Source organism: Somniosus microcephalus, chromosome 7, assembly GCF_052327205.1.
Source record: "Somniosus microcephalus isolate GS21.2 chromosome 7, FLI_Smic_1.0, whole genome shotgun sequence".
In the NCBI taxonomy this organism is placed as follows: Eukaryota; Metazoa; Chordata; class Chondrichthyes; order Squaliformes; family Somniosidae; genus Somniosus; species Somniosus microcephalus.
The window spans coordinates 243,117,133-243,137,518 of NC_140993.1; the positions used below are offsets into that span (position 1 = coordinate 243,117,133).

Here is a 20,386-nt window from a genome sequence, read left to right on the forward strand (position 1 = left end):
AGCAGCTGTGGTGCTGACCTGTCAGGTGACACAGGGACAACTCAGTCCCAGCCCGATTGGTCCAATTAAAATAGGCCCAAATTGCTTCAGCTCTTCCCTGCAGTTCAATATCATCACCAATATTATTGATTTACCTGTAAAATTTATTGTTGTATTTATATTGTTGACCATAATTGGTGAATGAATGTAATGGATTTACAATGTAACTGTTGAGTTGTATAAGTGCTGTTGTACTTGAATGTTAATTTTTTTTTAAAAAGGACAACAGGTTATACTAAGCAAAAATGAGGAGCTACTAGATTGCCAGTAGGACTGGTATGTATTGTTTTTGGGTACTTGTATTGTTGACATTGTATTTGTCTGAAAAAATGTATTATTCTACAGTATTTGTACTGTTAATCTTAAAGCTGTTTTTTTGTTAAGGTTAGCCTTATTGTGGTTAATGAATGTAATGGATTTATTATGAAGTTGATGTATTGTAACTAGTACTACCAAATAAAAGGTCAATATCATCACCATAGTAACAATTAAATAATTAAATCCTCCTTAACAAATAGAGCAACACACCCTTCCCCCTATTTCTAGTGGGGACTTGGCCTGGAGGGTGTTGTACGGAGTAATCCCGTGCAATATGGTTTTAAGTCGGTTCACGGACTCCTAGGCCGCCTGCCTTTTCTGTGGCCTGGAGGAGTCCATGTTCTACGTTTATATAGAATGTGAGAGGTTGCAGCCCCTGTTCCATTATTTGAAGGGCTGCTCCTCGATTTTTGGCTGCACTTCAGTCCCACGCTCCTGATCTACGGCCACCCGGTGCGGAGGGGAGGGGGCGGGTCGGAAGACCTCCTCGTAGGACTGCTCCTGGGCCTGGCCAAATTGGCCATTAATAGGTCTGGGCAGCGGGCGGTTGAGGGGGTCATTCGGCCCGATTGCCTGCCTCTCTTCCGTGGCTATGTTCGTGCCCGGGTGGCCCTGGAGATGGAGCACGCGGTGTCTGCCGGCATGCTCGAGGCCTTCCGAGACTGGTGGGTGCCGCGGGGACTGGAGTGCATCATCACCCCGGCCGGGGTGATTTTAATTAAATTTGATAAGTTTTAAATATTAATCTAGGGTTTTTTAAAGCTTTTTTTTACAGTCCACTTGTTCGGTCGGGAGAGCAAGAGGCTCCGCTCAGCGATGCAGAGAGCCCTGCAGATGGAGAAGAATGTCAACCAGAGTCTGCTGGATCTGCACAAACCCTCCACTGGGAGCGCCAACCCTCACCTGTGTGAATTCCTGGAGACCCACTATCTGGATGAACAAGTGAAGACGACCAAGAAGCTTGGAGATCACATCACCAATTTGTAGAAACTGGGACCCCTGCCTTGTAGGCATGAGGGCTTGTGACTTTGTACAAAGAGCTGAGAATTGAGCTCTGTAATGTCATTCACTGTAAAATGTTCAAATTTTAAATTTAAAAAAAAATGACAGAAAAAAAAATAAAACTTTAAATAAAACTTAACAAACTAAGTTGGAATTTCATTGGCCGGTGTGATGCTGCACTCCAGTCCGCACGGCACCCACCGGTAAAGAAAAAAAAAATATCATCACCCATAGTAACAATTAAATAATTAAATCCTCCTTAACAAATAGAGCTACACACCCTTCCCCCCTTTTTCTAGTGGGGACTTGGCCTGGAGGGTGTTGTACGGAGCAGTCCCGTGCAATATGGTTTTAAGTCGGTTCATGGACTCCTAGGCCGCCTGCCTTTTCTGCGGCCTGGAGGAGTCCGTGTTCCACGTTTACATAGAATGTGAGAGGTTGCAGCCCCTGTTCCATTATTTGAAGGGGCTGCTCCTCGATTTTTGGCTGCACTTTAGTCCCACGCTCCTGATCTTTGGTCACCCGGTGTGGAGGGGAGCGGGCAGATCGGAGGACCTCCTCGTAGGACTGCTCCTGGGCCTGGCCAAAAAAGCCATCAACTGGTCCAGGCAGCGCGCGGTCGAGGGGGTCGTTCGGCCCGATTGCCTGCCTCTCTTCCGCGGCCATGTTCGCGCCCGGGTGGCCCTGGAGATGGAGTACGCGGTGTCCACTGGCAGTCTTGAGGCCTTCCGCGACCAGTGGGCGCCGCGGGGACTGGAGTGCATCAGCAACCTGGCCAACCAAATTTTAATTTTATTTGTTAAGTTTTATTTAAAGTTTTATGAAGTTACAGTTGATTTGTTTTAATCACCCACACAAAAAGAGTACACACAGAGTTAACTAGAACAGGCCCAGTCCCAATTAGTTTAAAGCCCTCCAATTGCTTCCTCAACATTCTGGGTCAACCTGTTGAAATGTATCCCATTCCTCCTGAAAACCTTATCTTCACTTGAAAATGTTCTCCAGTTGTCCACCAAAGCGAGTTTCTTTTTTCTGCACAGGTTCTCCAATTGGTCATTCTGGCCACTTATCCTGCTGTTCCTGTCTGATAATCCTGTAATGATAGGTAAAAGGTCATTAACTTGCTCCTATGTTCAATCAAGTAAGAGAACATTTGTTTGTTTGTAATATTGTTAATACCAATATGTACGGTCCTGATGGTTCTCTTACCCCTTTCATTAAGTTGTGGCACTATATGATGTACAAAACAAGGCCTGCTTGTGTAGTTTTCATCTTTCGACAGTTTGATACCAACTTTCTCTGTGGCTCCAGTGGATTTTATTGGGTATTAAGTCCATATAAATGGAATGGTGAATAACTGCAAATGTGTATGAAGCTCCCGTAATTGGCTTTTAGCAAAGGCCTAGCAAGCTAAACATGACTTCCACAGTACTGTTTGTAAAAGTAATAAAGCACTGGAGTAATTTTCTGCAAACAATTCATGCGTCAGCTCAAACATGAAAACTTAGTCAGCACGAATGCTTAATTTGCGAGTAAATCTAATGCAATGAATCATTTCTACTCATACATGTAATAACCTAATTATTATACAATGAAGCATAAACCATGCAATAAAAAAATTATTACACAGTATCTGCAATAAAAACAATGTGCACTCCTAGGGTACGGTAGTGTAGTGGTTATGTAACTGGATTAATAATCCAGAGGCCTTAACTAATAATTCTGAGAACATGAGTTCCACAATTGCAGTTTGAGAATTTGAATTCAGTTTTAAAAATCTGGAAGTAAAAACCTGGTATCAGTAAAATTGACCATGGAGCTGTTGGGTTGTCGTAAAAACCCAACAGATTACTCTCCGTTAATAGTCTCTTCTGTATGGCTTCAGTTCTCATACCACACACTAGTCTGTCTCTTATAGTATCATTTAGCACGTCATTAAACTCACAGTGCTCTGATAGTCTTTTTAGTGCAGCTACAAACATGGTCACTGTTTCTCCTTCTTCCTGGTTACGCCTGTGGAACCTAAACCTCTCAGCTATGACTAGGGGTTTGGGTGAAAAATGCCCTTTTAGTATCTCCACAATTTCGCTATATTGTTTAGTCCCTGGTTTCTCTGGATGCACTAAAGTATGCAAAAGATTGAAAGTCTTTGGTCCCATCACACTTAACAATGTAGGTACTACTTTGTTCCCTCCAATGTCATTTGCTTGTGTGAAGTATTCAAATCGTTCTGTGTATGAGCTCCATTGTTCAACATTCTCATCAAACGGTCCAATGTTACCGATAATACCAGCCATTTTCCTTCTCTCAGGCTCCTAATTATCATTCACTAAGGATCCTTCCAATGTTGAACTCAACTAAAATCACTATCAGTTATTTAGTGCTTCAATTCACAGATCGTTTCACAGTTGAATAAATGTCCTTCCCGATTTACTCACTGCTTTTCCTCCCCTTCCTCAAGTCGTTAGTACCTTATACGCCGTCTCGTCTTCCCACCATTGTAAGCTCCTTTATCCTCAAGCCAGCCTCACTTTAATTAACTGTCCACGGCAAAAATAACAGTTTTAAACACGTAAAACCCAACTATCTTCCGTACAGCAGAGCCACTTACAATTCAGCCGTCCTCGTCACCACTTTTGTTAAATCTTAAGAGTTTAATAACTTTGCTTGTATAACAATTAAAAGAGTACGCAGGAGACAAAGTTCAGTTAATAGCCATCACTTCCAAGAGAATCTTCTCAACTCCCTGCACTCTATTTCCCATAGTGCATTGCACATCACAACTACGGTAAGCTATGTGGGATAATTCAAATACAACATTCAAAATACACAACAGTTCACAAATGTCCTTTTTAGGGAAGGAAGCCTTCCCTGGTCTTGCCTATATGTGACTTCAATCCCACATCAATGTGGTTGACTCTTTGCTGCCCTCTGAAGTAGCCTAGTAAGCCACTCAGCAATTCAAGAAGGATGCCCATCACCACCTTGTACAAAACCCTGTAGGAAAGATTAGTTTGTTTTCCTGCTTGTGTTTGGGCTTACACAGTGGTTTCCATTAAATATGGATTAGGACATAAAGAGCAGATAAAGCTGAAGTAGAAAGTCTTTATCTAGAGACAGATATTTTGAAGTAAAGAACAGACATACAACATCAAAAAGTCTGGCCATTTATTGACAATTATTGTGGTCTATGCAGGATGAACTGATCTGTAAATGCCAAGTAAGAATTTCAATGAACTGAACCAAACAGCTTTAAAAAAAATTCAATCTAAAGGAATAGAAAACTACAGGTGGTGTTCCCCAAGTCATTGCTCTTTGAAGCAGAGGAATAGGTAGCCTCATTTTAAATGGAAATACATGGAAGTTACAACATGGCCATTCGGACCAACTAGTCCATGTAAAGTGTTGCACTCCATTTGAGCAAATAGTCCTAATCACATTTAGCCACCTTATTCCCATATCACTTTATTACCTTTTATTTTATTCACCTATTCAATCTGATCTTGAATGTTGACATTGTTTCTGCCTCAATCACTAACACTAGAAGTGAATTCCACAGCTTCACAACTCTGTGTAAAGAAGTTTCTCATGCGCTCTCTTCTATATCTATGTATTTAAGGATAAACACATGAGGGAGAAAGGAATAGAAGGTTATGCTGATAGAGTTAGGTGAAGAGGGACTGGAGGAGCATAAACACTGGTATGGACTAGTTGGGCCGAATGGCTGTATATTCTATGTATTTCTTACATATAATCTTGTATTCAGGACCCATCATTCTTGAGCCTCAATTATTGTAAACCATCTACCTCTATATCCTGTCCTATCCTTTCATAATATTAAACATTTCTATCATATCATTTCATAATCAGCCCTAAATATTTAAGTCTTAATATTTGTATTTCCTCTTATCAGACAGGATCCCAATGAATCTGTTTATACCATTTCTAAAGCATCAATATCGTTCCTATACTGTGGAGCCCAATGACGGGAAGCCGCAGATGGAGCTGAGGTAGCAAAGGCGATAGTACCAAAAACTCCAGAAGAGAGGGGTTGCAGTAAGTGTCAAATCCATTTTGTTACAGTGCATGTACTTGTACAATGTAACATTTTACTTGACTTTTCTTACTCTTTTTTGCAGACACACTTATTTCATTGCTTGCATGATGGATAGCAGACTCCTTCACTTTAATAATATCTGTATGCAAATGCCAATCTGGTTTACTGCATAGTAAAATATTATACAGTACCATATAAAATTATATGCTGTAATAACTTTCTGAAGGTCATGAACTTGCTCAACTCTATCCATAAATTTTGTTTTAGCTGTTCCTGAGAGAAACAACCCAGAAACCAGGCCACTGATAAAGTTCTGTGTAAGATTATTGTGATAGCCTGTGCAATAATGGACAGGAAAGTGAGAGGCAACAGAATGGTATGAGGAAACAGTAAAATATGGGAACTGGCAAGGCCATCAGGAAGAGGAGCACAAGAGAGGCAAGTCAGGAGGCCAGTACGTCTATAGTAGGCATACGGACTGGGAGGGGAGGGGAAATCTTGATTTTCACCCAATTTGTTAAAGGTCCAAAAGAAAGGGATAATCCAGATTAATGTTAATATGTGTAATGTGAAGTATAATTTCTCGGTTGGCTCAGAACAGACACAGATTCAGAATTAGTTGGGCAGGTAGCAATGCAATTCAGCCTGCAAAAAGCCAGATTCATCGACTTTACTTTGAGGGCACCTGAACACCAGTCAAATTTCACAAAGCTTGCCCAGAAATTTGGCTTGCTATGTGAGCTGGAACATAACGCTTAAGAGAGTCACCCAGGGCATTACCCAAGGTTCATGTGTACCTCCATACACTATTGGCCCAGATATTCTGATCGCAGGCCTCCCGCGAGCGGAGGGCTGCGATCTGGAAAAATCTGCGCCCTTACCTGACGGCTCCCGGGAGGCACACAGTTCCGCTGCTGGGCCTCTCCAAACTGCCGGTGTGCAAGGCCCACGTATCCCAGAGGCGCAGGTAGTTCGCAGCGTCCCTGGGATCACGTGGGTCATGGGGAGCCAATCAGAGAAGGGAATCTCCCTTCATACATTTGACAGGAAGACCTGTCAAATATATGAATGGAGATCACCCCCAAAACATAGTAAAACTTCAAATAATTTTTTTTTTAAATCACATTTTTAAATGACTTGAAATTACATAAATTAACTATTTTAAATAAAAATTTAAATTTTTGAAAAAAATAATTTAAGTTTTTAACAGGGCTAAAAATAAACTTGCCTTTCTTTAAAGTATTTTAAAATGATAAATCAGTGGAAAAACATTTTTAAAAAACTTTTTTCAACTCTTATCCTTTTACCAGGCGCAAGAATTGTAAATGTTTTCTGCGGGTGGAGGGTCTCCAAAAAGCGGAACTATCCGCCTGCAGAGGCCCTGCTCCAGGGCAGCCGGAGGATCTGTCAAGAGCTTTCTTGACAGATCAGAAATGCTGGTTTCCAGCGCACCGGCATTTCCAATGTCCCTACGGGTGGGTACACGGCATGTACCCACCCATAGGGATTGGAATATCCGGCCCATTATGTCCTTTCAATTCTGTTAACAGGAGTGAGCATCCTGCAATATTATGATGAGAAAAAGTTTGGCATTTGTTACAATTCACAATCCATGATGGGCCAAATTTTGGTGTCAAAATAATGGTGAGGCTAATGGAGCTCACTTTTATTTATGTGTAAATGGTACAGCAACTTTAGGCGAGGAGCAGATGCATGGTCAAATGTTAGATTTGCGAAAACAGCATTCGCTGTCTGCCTCACCATTGAAATTAATTGAATGCATGAAGTTGCTGTATTTGCAAGGTAGATATGAACTAAACTTGCCACAGAAAGTTAAGTCTTGTTATTTCAAGCGTAACAATGTGATAAGTGTTAATTACTGCCAATCAATCTCTCTGACTGAAAATTAAGTATTACAAGTGTGGAGTCTCATTCCTTCAAGTATTAATTGTTCGAGATTTTAAAAATGTCTAACTTAGATTTTTTTTTCATATTCAGTCTGTAAATTTTTGCTTTTTTCTCTATCATAATCCAACCTTTCTTTCAATTTCTTTTATTTCTCTTTCTGTACCTGATATGACATAGAATTCACCCACTCTAATTTACACTTCCTTCTCAGTCCTTCTGGTTATATCCCAATCCTTCAATCTGATTGGTTAAGGAGAAGCCCTGTTAGTTGCCCTCTTCAGTCAGGTTCCAGATGCCCTGTTTCCCTGTGTAAATGAGATTGTCATTTGTCATTTCTGCACTATTTGGTGATGGGGTATGTGGGTGCTTGTGGTTGTATGTCAACCAAAGTGGTAAATACAATCTGGATATATATCCAGGGAATCTAATGAAAGAGAGAAAATGCTGGAATCTGATGGAGTTCCAGGTGAAATGTTACTCTATCTTTCTCTTTCAGATGCTGATTGAGCTGCTATACATTCCTGTTTTTATTTCAGATTTACAACATTCATTTTCCCCCTTTTTATCTACTAAGGCTGGGTTCTCACTGCTGGTGGTTTTTAAGGTAGTAGATGAATCACCATCTGTTGTTCCGAATGATGCAGCCCTAGCCTGGTGAATTCATGTGTATGTTTCCAAACTAGGAAAAATAGCAATTTGCACCGAGAAAATGACTGTATCCATCATTCTGTAAGTTTTGTGTGGCTGAGGCAACATCATAGCAGATGAATGCGGACCTTATTATCATCTACAAATAATGATCACAACTGGAATAGAAAGTTGCATAGAATAAATTAAGAACATGGGTAGACAATAGTAATTTGGCAAATAGCAGAACTTTTTAAAAAACTGAATGAAGTAACAGATGAAGGACAATAGGCCATGATATCACCAAGGCTGAGAACAGTAGGAAAAAGATGAGGTAAGTTGAGAGGTAATGGTTAGGTTATGTCAAAAACTTACATTTTGAAATTCTGCATATTGTAGGAGCTTGAGGAAGGTTAGGTGGTCCATTAAAATGCTACTACAAAGTAAAATTGCACAAACACAACTAGCCTGGTTTATTAAGCTTTCCTGTTTATGGAATAAACTTTATACCTTACTGCTCCCTCCACAATATAGGGTAAATTCTGTGAGGCTCTGTTGATGACACTGAGCTGTGCTGGTTGGAACACAGGTCGTAGAATTAGGCAAGGAAGTCTGCAGCTACATTTCACAGCAAAAAAGTGTACATGTTTGAGGTCATGCTGCTGACCAGCACAAGCCTCATTTAACCTTTTATTTTTTGGCCCATTCCTATTTGCCCTCACAAGGTGAGCTGCCTTCTTGCAATAATCATGGGGGACTTTAATCTTCATATAGACTGGGCAAATCAAATTGGCAAAGGTAGTCTGGAGGACGAGTTAATGGAATGCATTTGAGACACTTTCCTAGAACAATATGTTGTGGAACCAACCAGAGAACAGGCTATTTTAGATCTTGCATTGTTTAATGAGACAGGATTAATCAGTAATCTCATAGTAAAAGATCCTCTGGTGAAGAGTGATCATAATATGATAGATATTTCACTCTCAAACTCAATGTGAAATTCTATGTCTGAAACTAGAGTCTTAAACTTAAATAAAGCCAATTACATAGGTATGAGGGGCAAGTTGGCTTGGGTAGATTGGAAAATTAGATTAAAAGGTATGACGGTAGATAAGCCGTGGCAAACATTTAAAGAAATATTCCAAAATTCTCAACTAATATACATTCCATTGAGAAATTAAAAACTCCTGTGGGGGGGGGGGGAGTGATCCATCCGTGGCTAACTAAAGAAGTTAAGGATAGTATTAGATTAAAAGAAGAGGCTTATAATGTTGCGAATAAATGCTCCTGAAGATTAGGATAACTTTAGAAACCAGAAAAGGATGGCCAAAAAATTGATAATAAGGGAGAAAATAGAATATGGGAGGAAACTAACACAAAATATAAAAACAGATTGTAAGAGCTTCTACAAATATGTAAAAAGGAAGAGAGTAGCAAAAGTAAGTGTTGGTCCCTTAGAGGCTGAGACAGGAAAAATTATAATGAGGAATAAGGAAATGGCAGAGACATTGGCACAGAAATTTGGGTCCCCACGCGTGAGTACGCGCTGGGTACTCACGCGTAGGCCCAACGAAAGTGTCGGTTTTGTGCATGCACTGTGCATGTGCGGGAAACCGGAACTTCTGTTCCCTTGAAAGACGGGGTTGACAGGTGGAACGCGTGCGCCGGAGAGGCAGCGCGTGCGCATCGAACTTACGTTTTTTTTGCAGGGATCTCCGGGAGGGTAAGTCTCCAGCAGTTACACTTTTAAAAAGCAGGCACAAGGCCTGCTTTTAACAAGGTAAGTGGTGAATTAATTAAATTTAAAACATTTTTTCCACAGGTTTATTATTTTTAAATACTTTAAAGCAAGGTAAGTTTATTTTTAGCCCTGTTAGAAAATGTAATTAACTTTTTCAAAAATTTAAATTATTGTTTAAAATAGTTATTTCATGTAATTTATAGTTATTTTAAAAATGTGATTTAAAAAAAAATTATTTGAAGTTTTAGTTATGTTTTGGGGCTTATAGTATTTATAGGTTTGACAGCTCTTCCTGTCAAATTTATGAATGAAGCATTCCCTGCTACCATTGGCTCTCCATGGCCCACGTGATCCCAGGGGACGCTTCGAACTAACTGCGCCCCTGGGATATGCAAGCACTGCGCGCCGGCAGTTGGCGGAGGCACAGGATTGGAATACCACGCGGGCCCACAGCACAATGGCCGGCGCGCTAGGTAAGTGCAGGTCGGAGGCTTGCACCCGCGGGAAGCCTCCCACCCGAATTTCTGGGCCATTAAACAAATATTTTTTTTATCTGTCTTCAAAGTAGAAGACACAAAAAGCATACCAAAAATAGTGGGGAGCCAAGGGGCTAATGAGAGTGAGGAACTTAAAGTAAGTAAGATCAGTAGAGAAAAGGTACTTGAGAAACTAATGGGACTAAAAGCTGCCAAATCCCCTGGACCTGATGGCCTACATCCTAGGATTCTAAAAGAGTTGGCTGCAGAGATGGTGGATGCATTGATTGTGATCTTCCAAAATTCATAGATTCTAGAACGAACTCAGTGGATTGGAAGGTAGCAAATGTAACCTCGCTATTCAAGAAAGGAGTGGAAGAGAAAACGGGGAACTACACGCCAGTTAGCCTGACGTCAGTCATCAGGGCAATGCTGGAATCCATTATTAAGGAAGTGGTAACAGTGCACTTAGAAAATCATAATTAGTTAAAGTCAACATGGTTTTATGAAAGGGAAGTGTTTAACAAATTTTTTAGAGTTTTTTTTGAGGATGTAACTAGCAGGGTAGATAAAGGGGAACCAGTGGATGTAGTATATTTGGATTTCCAAAAGGCATTCGATAAGGTATCACATAAAAGATTGTTATGCAAGATAAGAGCTCATGGGATTGGGGGTAATATATTAGCATGGATAAAGGATCGGTTAACAGGCAGAAAAGAAAGTAGGGATAAATGGGCCATTTTCAGGTTGGCAGGCTGTAACTAGTGGGGTGTCGCAAAGGATCAGTGCTTGGGCCTCAGCTATTTACAATTTATATTAATGACTTAGATGAAGGGACTGAGTGTAATGTATCCAAGTTTGCTGACAATACAAAGCTAGGTGGGAAAGTAAGCAGTGAGGAGGACACAAAGAGTCTGCAAAGGGATGTAGATAGGTTAACTAAGTGGGCAAGAAGGTGGCAGATGAAGTATAATGTGGGGAAATGTGAGGTTATTCACTTTGGTAGGAAGAATAGAAAAACAGAATATTTTTTAAATGGTGAGAGACTATTAAATGTTGGTGTTCAGAGTGATTTAGGTGTCCCTGTACAGGAAACACAGAGAATCAGCATGCAAGTACAGCAAGCAATTAGGAAGGCAAATGGCAGGTTGACCTTTATTGCAAAGGGGGTTGGAGTACAAGAGTAAGGAAGTCTTGCTACAATTGTACAGGGCCTTGGTGAGACCACACCTGGTGTACTGTGCACAGTTTTGGCCTCCTTATCTAAGGAAGGATATACATACCTTAGAGGCGGTACAACAAAGGTTCACTAGATTGATTCCTGGGATGAGAGGGCTGTCCTATGAGGAGAGATTGAGTAGATTGGGCCTATACTCTCTGGAGTTTAGAAGAATGAGAGGTGATCTCATTGAAACATACAAGATTCTGAGGGGGGTTGACAGGGTAGATGCTGAGAGGTTGTTTCCCTTAGCTGGAGAGTCTAGAACTAGGGGGCATAGTCTCAGGATAAGGGGTCTGCCTTTTAAAAATGCGATGAGAAGGAATTTCTTCACTGATTGTGAATCTTTGGAATTCTCTACCCAAAAGGGCTGTGGATGCTGAATTGTTGAATATTTTCAAGGCTGAGATAGATAGATTTTTGGACTCTAGGGGAATCAAGAAATATGGGGATCAGGCGGGAAAGTGGAGTTGCGATTGAAGATCAGCCATGATCTTATTGAATGGCGGAGCAGGCTTGAGGAGCCTTATGGCCTACTCCTGCTCCTTGTTCTTGAACTGCTGCAGTCTGTGTGATCCCACATTGCTGTTAGGTAGGGATTTCCAAGATTTTGACCCAGCGATGATGAAGGAACGGTGATATATTTCCAAGTCTGGATGGTTAGGAACTTGGAGGTGATAATGCTCCCATGCACTTGCTGTTCTTGTCCTTCTAGGCGGTGGAGATCATGGGTTTGGGAGGTGCTGTCGAAGAAGCCTTGGCAAGTTGCTGCTGTTCCCCCTGCAGATAGTACACACTGCAGCCACGGTATGCCAGAGGTGGAGAGGGTGGATGTGTTTGCTAGTGGATGAGGTGCCACTCCCAGGGGGAGAAGCAAGAGTAATGATAGGCTGCTAATCATTTGTGAGGGGCCTTATGGGATGAAGACAGCCCTGTACCTCTTGATAATGGGTCACAAAAAGGCACTGCAGCTACTGGCACCATGTCTGTTACGTCGGTGGCTGCCTGGTCCTATTCAGACCTACTATTATGCCTACAAATGTTGACACACCTGCCTGCCAATGACCGAGGACAACTGCCTCTGCTTTTGCTGGGGGAGGAGTGGTTAAGTAGCTTTACCATTTCCTGCAAAATGGAACACAGGGACAGCACAGCGAACAGCAGATACAATTATCACTACTTTTAATTGTTATGCCTCTGGCTCATTCCCAGTGTAATATCAGCTTATTTGCTGCCCACACGCACACGTGTCAAGCAAGCAACTGCTGCATTGCAAGAAATTTTACTCCTTTTCCACCAAAGAGACGCTAATAGTTAGAGGGGTGCGCACTATTTTTCAGTCCAGACAGAGTGTCCCAGACCCATTGCTGCCTCCCAAGTGCTAGAGTAAGGAACATTTTGTAAAGACTGGAAAGGATTTTGGAAGAGTAGAGAGAGAAGCTAGTCATTGTCGTCCATGTGGGAGCCAACGATATAGGAAAGAAAAGGTCTGAAGTCCTGCAAAAAGTGTTTAGGAGATTTTGAAGCAGGACCTCAAGGGTAGTCATCTCCAAATTACTTCCCCAGCCACATGCTGGAATTGAGAAGGATTGGAAAATTAGAGAGCTCAGCAAATGGCTACAGGGGTGGTGACAGGGTTTCCATTTTATTGGACATTAGCACCAGTTCTGCAGAAGATGGTAACTATTCTGCAAGGCTGTGCTACATCTGAACAGCCATCACCTTAAACATTCATTCCCTCCACCACCGGCGCAATGTGGCTGCAGTGTGTACCATCTACAAGATGCACTGCAGCAACTCACCAAGGCTTCTTCGGCAGCACCTCCCAAACTTGCGACCTCTACCACTTAGAAGAACAAGGGCAGCTAGCGCATGGGAACACCATCACCTGCAAGGTCCCCTTCAAGTCACACACCATTCTGACTTGGAAGTATATCACCGTTCCTTCGTCGTCGCTGGGTCAAAATCCTGGAACTCTCTCCCTAACAGCACTGTGGGAGTACCTTCACCACAAGGGCTGCAGTGGTTCAAGAAGGCAGCTCACCACCACCTTCTCAAGGGAAATTAGGGATGGACAATAAATGCTGGCTTTGCCAGCGACGCCCACATCCCAGGAACGAATTTTTAAAAAGGTAGGGATCTAATGAACTAGCAAAGCAGAAAAATAGGGAAGTGAAGAGTCATATAAACTACAAAGGAAGGGAACAAAAATAAAAGCAATCAGAAAGAGCAAGTAGAGAAATAAATGAGTCAATTAAACAAGAATTTAACAAAATTGATGAAGAAATAAACGGAGGAGAAAAATTGATTTGACCAGTTATAAGCAAGAAAGAGACTAAGATACAGGAATTAGGTGTTAGCTTGGATAAAAAACATACAGGGAAAGGCAATAGCATTAACACAAACAAAAAAGATAACGTCCATATATTGCAATGTTCAGAGAAGGGGAAATTAGAAGTAACTGTGTCACAGAAAGAGATAGATTTAATAGCACTAACTGAAACTTGCCTGAATGCTATATAGAATTGTATAGAATGCACAGCACAGATACAGACCATTTAGTCCAACTGGTTAATGCTGTTTATGCTCCACACGAGCCTCCTCCCATCTGTCTTCATCTAACCCTATCAACATATCCTTCTATTCCTTTCTCCCTCATGTGTTTATCTAGCTTCCCTTAAATGCAACTATGCTATTTGCCTCAACTACTCCTTGTGGTAGCGAGTTCCACATTTTAACCACTCTCTGGGTAAAGAAGTTTCTCCTGAATTGGATTTATTAGTGACTATCTTATATTTATGGCCCCTAGTTTTGGTCTCCCCTACAAATGGAAAGATATTCTCCATGCTTACCCTATCAAACCCTTTCATAATTTTAAAGACCTCTATCAGGTTTACCCAACAGCCTTCGAGACCCATCCTGTTCAATCTTTCCTGATGCGTGTAATCTCTCAGATTTGGTATTAACCTTGTGCCTTGTTGATTGACATTGCGGGGAAGGAGAGAGAGAGAGGTAAGGAGAGAGAGAGAGAGAGGGAAGGAGAGAGAGACAGAGAGAGAGAGGGAAGGAGAGAGAGAGAGAGAGAAGGACAGAGAGAGAGGGAAGGAGAGAGAGAGAAGGAGAGAGAGACAGAGAGAGAGAGGGAAGGAGAGAGAGAGACAGAGAGGGAAGGAGAGAGAGAGAGAGGGAAGGAGAGAGAGAGGGAAGGAGAGAGAGAGAGAAGGAGAGAGTGAGGGAAGGAGATAGAGAAGAGAGGAAGAGGCCCGGCCCGAGTCACCCCAGCTGAGCTCGCGCTGCGGCCCGCCGCCCCGGAGACCCCGTGGGCGGCGTAGCGCCTGAGGCCCGGCCCGAGTGACCCGAGCTGAGCTCCCGCTCCGGCCCGCCGCCCAACGTGAACAACAAACACCCTCCTCACCTGTAAATCAGTCCTACCCAGGCTACTCTGAAAGCGGCCATGGTGCCCCGGGCCTCCGACCCGAAGAGCTCGGCAGTGACATCCTGCAGAGCGGAGAGGCCGGGGTGACAGGAGAGAGGGGAGAAAGCGGAGAGAAGGAGGAGGAGGAGGGTGAGGGTGCGACTGGGGCCCATGGTCGGACAGAGGCAGAGTTAGCAACACGCCCAAACTAACAATGGCCGCAGCTTGCTTTTCCCGTTGCCGCACTAATGGCAGTTTGAAGGATTAGGCCCTGCCCACACATGCCATGAAATGCCCCCCCGTGACGCAGCACGCTCCCCCCGTAGGATTGGTCAACCTTCACGTCCCTCAATGCTAATGAGTGGATTCCCCCGTGTGATTGGCCAACCGCTAATGAGCGGATTTTTGAACGTTTTTTGTATACTGTCTGAACAATTTTTGTCTGACCAAAAAGTAAATATGCCTATGACACTCCCCTAATCATAAGCTTTCTTTTGATGTAACATATGTGTAGGTACGCTCTATAACTTTTGAGTGTATAGCGGACATACACACAGACAGACAGACACGCAGACAGACAGACGGACGGATCCTTTTATACATATAGATAGATAATATGGAGACAATAGTACTTCCAAGTGTGGTCTAACCAAGTTTCTACACAAGTTTAAAATAACTTCACTGTTTTTCAATTCTAACCCTTTAGAAATGAATCCAATGCTTTGTTTCTTTTTATGGCCTTATTAACCTGTGTCGCAACTTTTAGTAATTTGTGTATCTCTACCCCTAGATTCCTTTGCTCCTGTACCCCATTTAGACTTGTAGGCCGGAATTTGCTGTACCTGGTCGGGTGCGGGCAGTCAGCGTGGTGGGTTGCTGCTTTCATCCCGCTGCAGAAAACGACTTTGCGATAATGGGGCCTATTAAGCCCTGCGCATTATCCGACCCAGTTAAATGGTGTGGGTCTGATGACATCATCCATAATGTGTTTTCAGCCGGTATATTTAAAGGAGCCATGGCCACATTGCATTTGAAGGTTCATCTAGGAGTATGCAGGCAACACATTGGAGGTTTTCACTGCTCCAAACAGTTGGTGAGATGGTTGCACAGAGACAGAGAGTTGCGCCCAGGTTCTCCGATGACTCCCTCCATATCTTTGTGGAGGGAGTCAGTGCACGCAGGGAGATCCTCTTCCCTTCCAATGGGCAGAAGAGACTTTACCAGGAGACAAAAAGAGCCTGGCTCCAAATTGTAGAGGAGGTCAACAGCAGGGAGTTCAGAAGGACCTGGGTGCAGTGCCGCAAACGTTTCAATGATCTCATTAGTTCTGGAAAGGTGAGTATAAAGCCACATTCAACTTCATCCTGCTCTGCCTCTCATCACATCCCCATCACTCTGCCTTCCCAACCCTACTCCTGCACATCCTTACTCACACCAACATACTTTGCACAACCACCCATCCCTATCTACATTATCACATCCCCATCTTACTAGCCACCCCTCACACTCCACCTCATCCAAATGCAATCATACCAACTAACAATATGCAAGGAGCCCACTTGGCAGTTGTTAAGTCTGTGTGTTATATTGCGAATTACTACACAGACCACAAGAGTAAACTTAAACAGGTCTTTACTAGTTGAAGGTCAGGGCGGAACTGCCCAATAAATCATTACACAGCACTTATATACCAGTGTGGTCACCGCCAGTATTACAGTATACAGCAGCCAAGATAAAGTAGTGCAACCCTTAAAATAGTTCTCTTAAAGGTGGAACGGTTACAAAATAGTTCTCTTAAAGGTGGAACGGTTACATACACTACAATCCTCCCTTTTTAGCTTAAACGTATATATTCCCCATTAAACATAATATCATAACATATATACATGACTTCATGTAAAAACAGTTCACAGATTCAGTCTCTGAGGCGGCGCCTCCTGCGCCTCCTGACTCGGTTCGGATAACGCCTCGGTGGTGTAGTAGTTTCTTGTTGCTGGGGTGACTCATCTAATAGTCCTTCACTGGACTTAACAGCTTGAACTTTCGTAACTGCAGAACCAGCATTGCTGACTTCTAAAGGCTCGAGTACCTTGGGAAGTTTTTCTACTTCCAGCCTGATTTGGCTCAGTTCGGAGGGACCACGTGCGTGACAGCTCAAAGTAGCAGACTGCTTCTCTTCCACTGTAATGTTCTGTAGTTCTTTGACTAAGCCGGTCATCTTACAAGTTGTTTGTTTCAGAGTGAGACGATGAATAGTGCCACGATGCTCAATGTCCACATCTTCAGAAGCATGAAGAATTTCACCATTTAGTATCCATTTTGGAGGCTTCACGTCCGCAACTGAAAGCTCACACTCAAGAATGGCGTCACTTGGCTCTGTCACTTCCACATCACATATGGGTTTAATGATGGCAATTGATTGCTCTTCTACATATAACTTTGCTGTGCTTTGGTCATCTATGGCATCGCACATGTAGTTGCCTTCATCTTCAAAAGCGACATTATTAATAACGAGCTTCCTGTACACATCTTCACTCACCATCTCATATTTATTACTGGGATGAATCTCTTTGTCTTTGTAATACCACTTGACAGCAGCATTTGGCCTGGAAACCTTGCATTCGAAAATGACACGATGTTTCTCCATGCCAATCTTCTCTCTTAAGGGTTTCACCATTTTAACTGGCAATTCTTTAATTCGAAGCAAAGCTCTGGAAGTAGCGCTTTCAGCAACAAACTTGATCTCTGCAGCATCTTCAGTTTTTGCCTCTGCCACCACTTCCCTGAGTGGCTTATTACTGCTGACACTGCTCACAAAAGGGTGCTCTTTCTTCTTAGCTTTCAACTGATCGATGAATTTGACATATTCCCTTTCTTGCTCAGCTTTGATTCGTTTGGCCTCATCGCGCAGATGGTTTGTGTGTTCCTGTTCCATTTTCTCAATCAGCTGCTTCTGTTGTCTTTCCAGATTCTCCCACTCTGTGTCAAAGAACTTTTTCTTTGCATTCATCTCTTGCTCAAAACGGCGAATCATTTGTTCTAATTGCTGTTGTAATTTGAAATTGAGTTGAGTTCGAGCCCGGTGTTCCTCAGAAATGTGCATGTCTGTAGACTGGACAGACTCAGAATTCTCTGTCAAACTATGTTGTTGTTGTTCAGTGGAATTCTGTTCTGATACTTTGTTCTCTCCTGAAGCATTTATGCTCTCCTTCATTTTTCCATCATTAGACTGCAAGTCCATTTTAGACTTGTCTTTTGCACCTGGGCTGATCTTACCATCATCAGTTCCAGAGTCTGAGCTGATCCTGGGTAGGCGGCAATCTTCCTCGCCGTCAAAGAAACTGCACGGCTCGAGTCTCCCCTCGCGATCGGACGTGATGACAGTTCTGGTGAAGTTGTAGTAGTATTCCATATCCTCATCAGAAGACGTGCTTGGATCATCGGCTCCGTCTACCTGCCCTTGAGTTGACTGCTCTCCCCTTTTCTTCCCCGAAAGATCTCGGTAGAATGGAAAATCCTCTTCACCATATGACTTGCCACCATAAAAGGGAGTCAACCCGAAAAATGTAGTTGAGTGGGCCCGGGCACTGCGTCGGGGGTACCTCCTTTTGTTTGAATCATTATCCTGGGCTTTGTTCCCATCACCATCCTCCTGTGAAGTCTGGTTTCCGCACTGCAGCACGTGCTTCTGAAACAGGTTTTTCACCCTTTGTTTGTAGACTTTGTTGCACGTTGGACACCTCAAGACTTCCCGCTCATTTTCTGGACTTCCCGTCATTGCTTTTAGGGGGTGCCAGTCCATATTTATTTTCCTGATCCACTCCCGTCCCAGAAGTGGTGGACCTCCCTCAGGTAGTACATATAAGTCCATTCCTTGGTGCTCTTTGCCCTTGTGTCTCACCTTGACTTTTATCCTTCCGATGGGGTATACTTTTTGCCCCATGTATGTCTTTAATACTATCTTCGTATTCCGTAGGGGAATATGTGTGAATAACCTTTTGTAATCTTGCTTATTCATGACCGTTAACGCCGATCCGGTGTCCACTTCCATCTTCACCTGGACCCTTGCTATCTGAAGTGTGACCCAGATAGTTTGTCGGTCAGCTTCCTTACTCACATTGTGAATTCTCAGACTACCCAGTTCCTTGCTGTTGGAGTCTGAATCCGAATTCTGTTCATCCGAACTCTTCTCAGCCACCTTGTGTACCTTGCTGCACTTTTCCTGCGGTGACTTTTTGTTGCTGGTCTTCTTTCCTGGTCACTTTAGCTATGTGACCAAGCTTGCCACATTTTCTACAGTCCTGGTTTTTAAACCAGCATTGGTTCTGATCGTGTGTTGTCTTCCCACAACGATAACACTTCGTTGTACCCAAAGCCATTTGATCTACGCTGAGTACCGCTGCCTTCAGCTGCATTTCCGCAGTGCCTCTCGCTGCGGCTTCGTGCGATGCTGCAATAGAGACAGCCTTATCAAGTGTAAGATCATTCTCTTCAAGTAGCCGCTTTTGTGTTCCTTCTTTCGACAATCCGCACACGAATTTGTCTCTCAGTGCCTCTGTCAGTCCTTCCCCAAACTGACAGTATTTCGCTAGCTTACGCAGTTCAATTAAGTACTCCGCGTTGCTTTCCTCTTTCAGTTGCGTTCTCGCATAAAATTTAAATCGTTCCGCTAACATCAGCGGTGTGGGGTTCAAATGATCCTTCAGGACAGCAACAATATTAGCGAAAGTCTGATCCGCCGGTTTAGCTGGTGATAGAAGATGCTTCAATAGCCCGTATGTCTTCGCACCCATTGAGTTTAGTAAGGTTAATGCTTTATCTTCATTTGATATTTTATTTGCCTTACAATATATCTCTATGCGTTCTACATACGTGGCCCAATCTTCAACATCGGGATCGAAATCGTTGATGTTACCACGCTTAGGCATCCTCGCGATCTTCTTGAGAAACAAAAGAATTATTATTTTTTTTACAAAATGGCGGTTTCCCACGCTTGTCTTCTTCCCCCGCCTCCGAAAATGGCGGCTTCCCGCGTTTGCCTTTCTCCCCCGCTGGCTGTAATGGCGATTGCCGTATTGCTGCGTTCGCCCTCCCCCAGCGGTTTTCAAATCGCACCTCCCAGCCCCTCTTGCAGTCCGGTCCTTTCCCCCCCGGCTGTGGCTGAGTTCTCCGCGGTTTTTTTTTTTTTAGTTTTCTCCCGCGCTTACGCTGTCCCGGTCGCTGCGCCTCGCGGCCTTGGTAGCTGCCCGGCCTTTTTCGCCGGTCGCGGTCGAGCTCTCTCTCGACGCTGTTGCGTCTCCCAGCCCGCTATTTTCTCCCGCGCCTTACGCTGTCCCGGTCGCTGCGCCTCGCGGCCTCGGTAGCTGCCCGACCTTTTTCACCGGTCGCGGTCGAGCTGTCTCTCGACGCTGTTGCGTCTCCCAGCCTGCTTGTAGCCCGGTCTCTCACACTGGCTGCGTTCCCGCTTGTAGCCCGGTCTCTCACACCAGCTGCGTTCCCGCTTGTAGCCCGGTCTCTCACACCGGCTGCGTTTGCATTCACCGCGGCTTCCATGCCCTATGCTGCCCCAGTCTCAGCGCCTCTG

The 20,386-nt window shown here is 43.5% G+C and overlaps 1 long non-coding RNA gene across 1 annotated transcript in view; it reads right to left on the bottom strand.

The window, feature by feature from the left end:
• Positions 1 to 2,143: 2,143 nt before the first annotated feature.
• The window catches only part of LOC147115199 (uncharacterized), a 59,403-nt gene continuing 41,160 nt past the window's right edge, over positions 2,144 to 20,386 (bottom strand). Inside the window, exon 3 of the long non-coding RNA XR_015079087.1 lies at positions 2,144 to 2,452. This is a non-coding gene — a long non-coding RNA (uncharacterized LOC147115199). The remainder of the gene's footprint in view (positions 2,453 to 20,386) is intronic.